The sequence below is a fragment of the Notolepis coatsorum genome (genome assembly GCF_963971535.1).
Source record: "Notolepis coatsorum genome assembly, chromosome: 6".
Classification (NCBI taxonomy): domain Eukaryota; kingdom Metazoa; phylum Chordata; class Actinopteri; order Aulopiformes; family Paralepididae; genus Notolepis; species Notolepis coatsorum.
In genome coordinates, this window is record NC_140170.1 from 5,075,915 (window position 1) to 5,085,914 (window position 10,000).

Sequence of the window (10,000 nt, forward strand, 5' to 3'; positions counted from 1 at the left end):
CGTGTGCGTGCGTGTGTTTGTGTTTGTGTGTGTGTGTGTGTGTGTGTGTGTGTGTGTGCGTGTGCGTGCGTGTGTTTGTGTGTGTGTGTGTGTGTTGCCTCGCTCCCCTCATTAAACATGCTTTACTCTGGTAAATGGCAACAACACAAAACTCAATGTCAATTGGAGAGGTTAGAGCCATAGGCAAAGCTCACACACACACACACACACACACACACACACACACACACACACACACACACACACACACACACACACACACACACACACACACACACACACACACACACACACACACACACACACACATAGTACAGTACGCATGCACACACACAGTCTCTCGCAAAAACACATTTCTAACAAGCATACGACACGCATTCCATTTTAAAATGAAACTTTCAATGAGTTTTTCAAAAGACGTCAACAGAACGCCTCTCCGTCCCCTCTGCTGTGCCGTGTGAGCTGGACATTAGCAATTCACACATCAACGTCCGTCTGCAACACTACTATCACCCGACATCTAAGAAGGGAGATCCCCCCTTGAACGGCCCTTCTAAGGTTTCTCTCCTCCACATTGCCTGTGGAGCTTTTTCCCTATTGTTAGGTTTTAGTGAGTTTTTCCTTACCTTCGCGTGGGGTATGTCTGGGAGTGCTTGCATTCTTTCATTTATTTGCATTCATCTAAAAAATGTTTGGACCCCTATGGTGTCTTGTTCTGTTCTTGACTTATTGTTATGTTGTCTTCTTGACTTGTTTAAAGAAGACCTGTACGGCCCATGGGGACATTAACGTGTGTTGTCGGGCCCTATAAATAATTTGATTTGATTTGATTTGATTTAACAGAGCTCACTATACACTATATACTAGACGACAACATTTTCAACCAAAGACATTGACATTCCCTAATAGATAGTGTGTACGTAAATGAAAATGTATGTGTCTGATAAGAGATAGGGATACACGTAGATGAAAAGGTATGTGTCTGATATGGATATATTATTAAAAGATTGTATAATTGGTTGATATGAACATAGATAATGTATGTAAAAGCTAAATAGTATATTATGCTGTATTGTTTTACGAATTAATTATGAGTAGGTATTGTTGTATTGTATTATGAATTTATTAGGAGTATGTATTGTTGTATTGCATTATGAATTTGATTAGGAGTATTTATTGTTGTTTTAATTGTCTGTATGACATGTGAATGTTGTGAGTGTATAAAGTCCCTAACTGTATTTGAGGTGTTATGGACCCAGGAAGAATAGCCACAGCACTGCTGTGGCTAATGGGGATCCAAATAAACTTAAACTTAAACTACACTGTCTCATCCTAGCTGTAGCAAGGCGCCCTCTGCGTTCCCTAATAGAGCTCACTATACATTATACCAGTGGTTCTCAAAACTTTTTACACCAAGTACCACCTGAGAACGTAGCTGGCTCTCCAAGTACCACCATATGACCGGCGTTTAAAATACAGTCTATTCAGCTATGCACAGTTCACGCAGGAGGCAAATGTATTCCTAATACCATTATTTATTGTTAACTTTGTCAGACACAGCCACAATGTACAAAGGGATAGCACTAGAACTAGCAAACGCTTCCACACAACTCATACAATGCAAGGGGCATTGAGAACATAATAACTAACATTCTCACATAGCAAGTATTTCAGCAAATGTACTTAATTCTCTCTCTCTCTCTCTCTCTCTCTCTCTCTCTCTCTCTCTCTCTCTCTCTCTCTCCTCTCTCTCTCTCTCTCTCTCTCTCACCACACCACACACACACACACAATTATTTTGTTACAAAACTTAATTTCCTGCATTCTGGTGCAGGAATCTTTGAATTTTTACCCTTTAAATGCCAGTGTTTGTGATGGGCATCACAAATTATTGTAAAAAGAAAAGAAAACACATATTCAATACATTTTTGAATGTTTACCCTTTAAATGCCGTTTGTGTGATGGCATCACAAATTATTGTTAAAAAAAAACACACAAAAAGTTAAATATTTTCAATATATCAAATGCAAAGTACATTTTTCTGGGGAGGATTATTACAGGCTAGGCATGTGTCAATGATTAGCAGCAACACAGATTTTGATGGATTTTTTGTAATGTCAGATTTAACATAGAAAAGTGGGAGTATTTCATTTTTTATCTGACATTACAAAAAATCAAAACATAAATGGTTATGATCAGGGCTGAAGTTGAATTAAGATTTAGACTGTTTAGACTGCATTACTCTCTGTCACAGTGATCTCCTGGTTGTTCCCCACTTAGGTTATCTAACTATCGCGCCGCCGCAACCAGAAACACTGGCCTGGCCTGCTTCTAAGTTCAGTGGCCTGACTGCAAATTTTTTTTTTTTTGCTTTTTTGTAAATGTTTTCAAGTACCACCAAGTACCACTAGTGGTACGCGTACCACAGTTTGAGAACCACTGGCACTATACACTAACTAGACTACACTACACTATACACTACACTACACTACACTACACTACACTACACCACACTACACACTACACTACACTGCACTACACTACCTATACACTACACTACACTATACACTACACTACACTATACTACACTACACTACACTACACTACACCACACTACACTATACACTACACTACACTATACACTACACTACACTATACTACACTACACTACACCACACTACACTATACACTACAATATACACTACACTACACTACACTATACACTATACACCTACACTATACTACACACTACACTATACACTACACTATACACTACACTACACTATACACTACACTATACACTACACTACACTATACTACACTACACTACACCACACTACACTATACACTACACTACACTATACACTACACTACACTATACTACACTACACTAACACCACACTACACTATACACTACAATATACACTACACTACACTATTCACTATATACTACACTATACTACACACTACACTATACACTACACTACACTATACTACACACTACACTATACACTACACTATACACTACACTATACACTACACTATACACTACACTACACTACACTATACACTACACTACACTACACTATAGACTACACTACAAGTTCAGCTCCAACTCCATAGTGAAGTTCGCAGACGACACGGTGGTGGTGGGGCTGATCTCGGACAACGACGAGAAGGCCTACCGGGAGGTGGTTGAGGTACTGGAACGTTGGTGCCAGGACAAACAGCCTGCTCCTGAACATTGGTAAAACCAAGGAGCTGATCGTGGATTATAGGAGAGGACAGCAGGAGACACACACACCACTGATGATTAACAGGGCTACCGTGGACAGGGTGAGCAGCTTCAAGTACCTGGGGGTCCACATCTCAGAGGATCTGACATGGTCAACACACATAGACACAGTAGTAAAGAAAGCGAAGCAGCGCCTCTACCACCTGAGACAGTTAAGGAAGTTCAGAGTATCGGGGAAGATACTCCAGTCTTCTACTTCAGGAGCTGTAGAGAGCATCTTGACCGGAAACATCACTGCCTGGTATGGGAACAGCACGGCACAGGACAAGAAGGCCCTACAGAGAGTGGTGCGCTCAGCCGAGCGTACCACGGGTATTGCGCTACCTCCCCTGCAGGCTCTATACCAACAAGAGAGTGCAAATCCAGAGCCTGCAGGATAATGAAAGACCCCCACCACCCCAATAACAGCCTGTTCCAGCTGCTGAGGTCAGGCAGACGCCTGCGAACCCCCAGCTACTAGGACGGAGAGGCTTAGGCTAAGCTTCTTCCCCCAGGCCATCAGAGCCTTGAACAATGAACATTGAGAGACACGGAACTGAACTATCCACACACAAGCACACACAAGCACACACACGACACGCACGCTGAGCACGCTCACACACTAGCAGCACTCTTTAACACTCATGCCGCACACACGCACACTTATGGCCAGAGGAAAGCCACTTTAAATTAGTAAAACAACAGGAACAGTGTATTGCACTACTAAAGCTACCTAGCATGTCCTATATGCTCTGTAAAATACTATGTACAGATACCGAGATGGCACACCATGTTACCTGTTTATTGCACTGTTGTTTTTATTGGATTCTATTATATGTTGTACCACTGTATTTTTATTGGATTCTATTATATGTTGTACCACTGTATTGCACATCGTCGCGGGCAAGACCAGCCGCATTTCATTGTATACCTGTATGCCGTGACAATTAAAACTCTTGACTTGACTTGACTTGACTACCACTATACACTACAATACACTACACTATACACTACACTACACTATACTACACACTACACTATACACTACACTATACACTACACTATACACTATACACTATACACTACACTACACTATACTACACACTACACTATACACTACACTACACTATACACTACACTACACTACAACTATACTATACTACACTACACTACACTACACTACACTATACACTACACTATACTACACACTACACTTATAAGCGGCATGGTGGTGTAGTGGTTAACACTGTCGCCTCACAGCAAGAAGGTCCAGGGTTCGATTCCCGCTTGGGACCAGGTTTCCATGATGCCAGGTACTCAGGTGGGGTTATCTCCCAGGCCTGTTAAACTGCAACAATTATTATACTATACACTACACTATACTACACTATAACACTACACTACACTACACTACACTACACTATACTACACACTACACTACACTACACTATACTAACTATACTACAGTATATCCCCCTCTCTGGTCAGGTCCCCCAGCATGCATCATCATCATCTCTCTGGCTCTGTGTCCATGTGACTCACTTCCCATATATCTGCTTTATGGTAAATTGTGAGAAAGTGAGAAGATGTCGACTAAGGAAAATGTCAATATCTAGATTATTTGCAGGGTTTGTGTTTGTGTTTGTATGAAAGCAGCGCACCTTGGATGACATAATGATGACATGCCCAGTCAGAGTTGTGAGATACAGAGATAAAGTGAGAAAGGGAGAGAGGTGGTAGAGAGAGAGGGGAGAGGGGGTAGAGAGATAGGGGAGAGAGGAGAGAGAGAGCAAGGAGAGAGAGGGGAGGAAAGAGAGGAGAGAGAAAGGGAGAGGGCAAGAGAGAGAGGAAGATGGCAAAAGAGCAGGGGAGAGAGAGTGAGGGAGAGCGATAGGTAGAGGGAAAGAGAGATAAAAGAGATAGATATATAGATAGATAGATAGATAGATAGATAGATAGATAGATAGATAGATAGATAGATAGATAGATAGATAGATAGATAGATAGATAGATAGATAGATAGATAGATAGATAGATAGATAGATAGATAGATAGATAGATAGATAGATAGATAGATAGATAGATAGATAGATAGATAGATAGATAGATAGATAGATAGATAGATAGATAGAAGATAGATAGATAGATAGATAGATAGATAGATAGATAAGATAGATAGATAGATAGATAGATAGATAGATAGATAGATAGATAGATAGATAGATAGATAGATAGATAGATAGATAGATAGATAGACAGACAGACAGACAGACAGACAGACAGACAGACAGACAGACAGACAGACAGACAGACAGACAGACAGACAGACAGACAGACAGACAGACAGACAGACAGACAGACAGACAGACAGACAGACAGACAGACAGACAGACAGACAGACAGACAGACAGACAGACAGACAGACAGACAGACAGACAGACAGACAGACAGACAGACAGACAGACAGACAGACAGACAGACAGACAGACAGACAGACAGACAGACAGACAGACAGACAGACAGACAGACAGACAGACAGACAGACAGACAGACAGACAGACAGACAGACAGACAGACAGACAGACAGACAGACAGACAGACAGACAGACAGACAGACAGACAGACAGACAGACAGACAGACAGACAGACAGACAGACAGACAGACAGACAGACAGACAGACAGACAGACAGACAGACAGACAGACAGACAGACAGACAGACAGACAGACAGACAGACAGACAGACAGACAGACAGACAGACAGACAGACAGACAGACAGACAGACAGACAGACAGACAGACAGACAGACAGACAGACAGACAGACAGACAGACAGACAGAGACAGACAGACAGACAGACAGACAGACAGACAGACAGACAGACAGACAGACAGACAGACAGACAGACAGACAGACAGACAGACAGACAGACAGACAGACAGACAGACAGACAGACAGACAGACAGACAGACAGACAGACAGACAGACAGACAGACAGACAGACAGACAGACAGACAGACAGACAGACAGACAGACAGACAGACAGACAGACAGACAGACAGACAGACAGACAGACAGACAGACAGAGATAGGGATAGAGAGATACAGAGAGAGAGGGAGACAAGGAGACAGAGAGAGAGAGAGAGAGAGAGAGGGAGAGAGGGGAGAGAGATACAGAGAGAGACAAAGAGACAGTGAGAGAGAGAGGGAGAGATAGAGAGACAGAGAGAGAGAGAGAGAGAAATAGAGAGAGAGAGAGAGAGAGAGAGAGAGAGAGAGAGAGAGAGAGAGAGAGAGAGAGAGAGAGAGAGTGACAGAGAGAGAGAGAGAGAGAGAGAGAGAGAGAGGAGAGAGAGGAGAGAGAGAGAGAGAGAGAGAGAGAGAGAGAGAGAGATCCCACCAGATCTCAAGAAAGTCCACAAATTGTACTCCTCATGGACTCAAACGGGAGATATGTAGTAGAAGGGAAAAAAAAGAGTTAGGAAACTAAAGTGCCAAAATACCAATCGGGCTATAGAGCTACTGACAGGAGACTACCTGGGTCCCCCAGCCACATCATAATACACACAGACACACATTATTTGAGAATGCAGTGTCTGTCTGGCTAATAAACCTTGTTATTAACTGGACCTCGGTTGACTGAGAATGTTCTTCAGGATATCCACAATATCCCACAGCAGACAGGGGAGGAGGTGACCAAATCTGTCATGGAAGTAATAGAAAAAGCACGTCAACATTTCCCAGTGCAAAAGTAGTATTCTCTGTTACCCAGATGTATCCAATGAAGCAAAACGTCTACTGGCATCCCACCCTACCCTGGACCAGCAAAGCCTGTACGACACGGTTCACATCTTCAAAAGAACAGTCCCTAACGTCGCGAAGACCCTGAAAAACCGCAGACCCAACACATCCTACAGGAGCCACAGAGGGACGCACACCTCACTCACTGTATCATGAAATGAAAATGGGGGGGGACCCTGATGTAAACCAGACGAACGTCTTTCTCTGGTCTGCATCCCCTTAACAATGGTGTGTATTGAGCCGTACTGTATTGTACCCATTATGCAATCTGTTAATACAATTTTGAATCAATCAATCAATCAAATCAAATCAAATCAAATTTATTTGTAAGGCCCGACAACACACGTTAATGTCCCCAGGGGCCAAACACGTCTTCTTTAAACAAGTCAAGAAGAAACATCACAATAAGTCAAGAACAAAACAAGAACACCATAAGGTCCAATATTTTTTTTAATAAATGCAAAATAAATGCAACACTCCCAGACATACCCCACGCGAAGGTAAGGAAAAACTCACTAAAACCTAGCAATAGGAAAAAATTCACCACAGGCAATGTGGAGGAGAAGAAACTTTAGAAGGGCCGTTCAAGGGGGATCTCCCTTCTTAGATGTCGGTGATAGTAGTGTTGCAGTAAAAACAGGCGAACAGTTGGTAAGCATGCACTCAAGTGTGTAGTGAAACACAGATAAGTGCATGCGATAGCAACTGGACATTTTGAAAGATTAAAGATAGAGCTGATAGCGATAGCAACTGAAACATTTTGAAAGATTAAAGATAGAGCTGATAGCGATAGCAACTGGACATTTTGAAAGATTAAAGATAGAGCTGATAGCGATAGCAACTGAACATTTTGAAAGATTAAAGATAGAGCTGATAGCGATAGCAACTGGACATTTTGAAAGATTAAAGATAGAGCTGATAGCGATAGCAACTGGACATTTTGAAAGATTAAAGATAGAGCTGATAGCGATAGCAACTGGACATTTTGAAAGATTAAAGATAGAGCTGATAGCGATAGCAACTGGACATTTTGAAAGATTAAAGATAGAGCTGATAGCGATAGCAACTGGACATTTTGAAAGATTAAAGATAGAGCTGATAGCGATAGCAACTGGACATTTGAAAGATTAAAGATAGAGCTGATAGCGATAGCAACTGGACATTTTGAAAGATTAAAGATAGAGCTGATAGCGATAGCAACTGGACATTTTGAAAGATTAAAGATAGAGCTGATAGCGATAGCAACTGGACATTTTGAAAGATTAAAGATAGAGCTGATAGCGATAGCAACTGGACATTTTGAAAGATTAAAGATAGAGCTGATAGCGGATCTATTTGAGGCAAAGGGGCGGCGCAAAGAGGGTCGCATCCTCCCGGTCAAACCAGAGCTACACCCAGAAGACATGTTGCACCCAGAGAACAACGCGCTACAACCAGACCCCCCCCCCCCCCCCACACAAAGAGCAAATCAGACAAATGCACAGGCCCGCGACACCCCAGATTCGACCTGTTCCCCTCCTGCCAACACCCCCCCCCCCCCTCGCCCCGGCCAACCCCATACCACACATACAAACACCACATGCCGCCACCGACCCCATAACCACACAAATGTACAGGCCAACCCCACGCCACCTGAGAGATCTCCATCCTGGGAGCTGACCAAGCATCAGATGACCAGCGAGCTCTACTCGATAGTGGTCCAGGACAAAACCACTGGAAATATAACACCGTAATAATGGAATATAAACCTTTCACCATTTCAAGCTGGATTATACAAGGTCGGAGGTCGACTGCCCTTGGAACTAAGAGCAGAAACCCAGACTTTATAACAGAAATGTCAAACACAGACATCACAGTCCTACAAGAGACAGAGGAAATAGTCCTACTGGTTGCCCTGCAAACTATAGAGATTTGCTGGTACCATCCACCAAGCTAACAGGGAGACATGTTAATATGGTACAAATCAGAACTAACCCACTCCATTAAGATAATCAAAACCGGAGCTTTTTTCATCTGGTTAAAAATAAAACAAGGAACTTACCTCAACCGAGAAAGATGTCTTCCTGTGTGCCACTTACATTCCCCCAATTGAATCTCCATACTATAAGGAGGACATGTTCTCCATCCTAGAGGACGAAATCAACCAGTTCCAGGCTTGTGGTCACATTGTAGTTTGTGGGGACCTCAATGCCAGGACAGGACGAGAACCTGACACTCTCAGCACACAGGGAGACAAACACATACCAGGAGGTGGAAACATCCCCTCCCAAATATGCCACCCAGAAAAAACTATGACCAAACAACAAATAAACATGGGTCACAACTCATACAGCTCTGTGGCTCGCTGGGACTGTACATAGTCAACGGTAGGCTCCGAAGGGACTCTTATGGTAGGTACACATACAGCTCATCTCTGGGTACCAGTACAGTTACTGACCTCAGCCTAGTGTCTCTCAGAGCATTCACAGTCAGCCCGCTAACACCCCCTGTCAGACCACAGCAAAGCCACTGTCTACCTGAACAGATCAACACCCCAACCAGGAAGTATCAAAACCAAACAAACTACACACTATTAAAAAATACTACAAATGGAAAGAAAGTAGTATAGAAGCCTTCCAAACTGCTATCAAGCTACAAGAGGTCCAATTACGATTAGACCAATTCCTGGAAAAGAACGTCCAACACAACAGCAAAAGTGTAAACGGGGCGGTAATATATTTGACCTTGCAGCCTCCTTATCCAACCTAAAGGCCTAAAATAGGAAAGCAAAAAAATATTTAAATCAAATTAAATATGCATGACAAATGGTATGATAATGATTGTAAAAATCTCAGGAAGAAATTAAGGAACCTATCAAACCAACAGACCCAGACAACCAGAACACAATACAGTGCAACATTGAAACACTACAAAAACACAGTCAGGA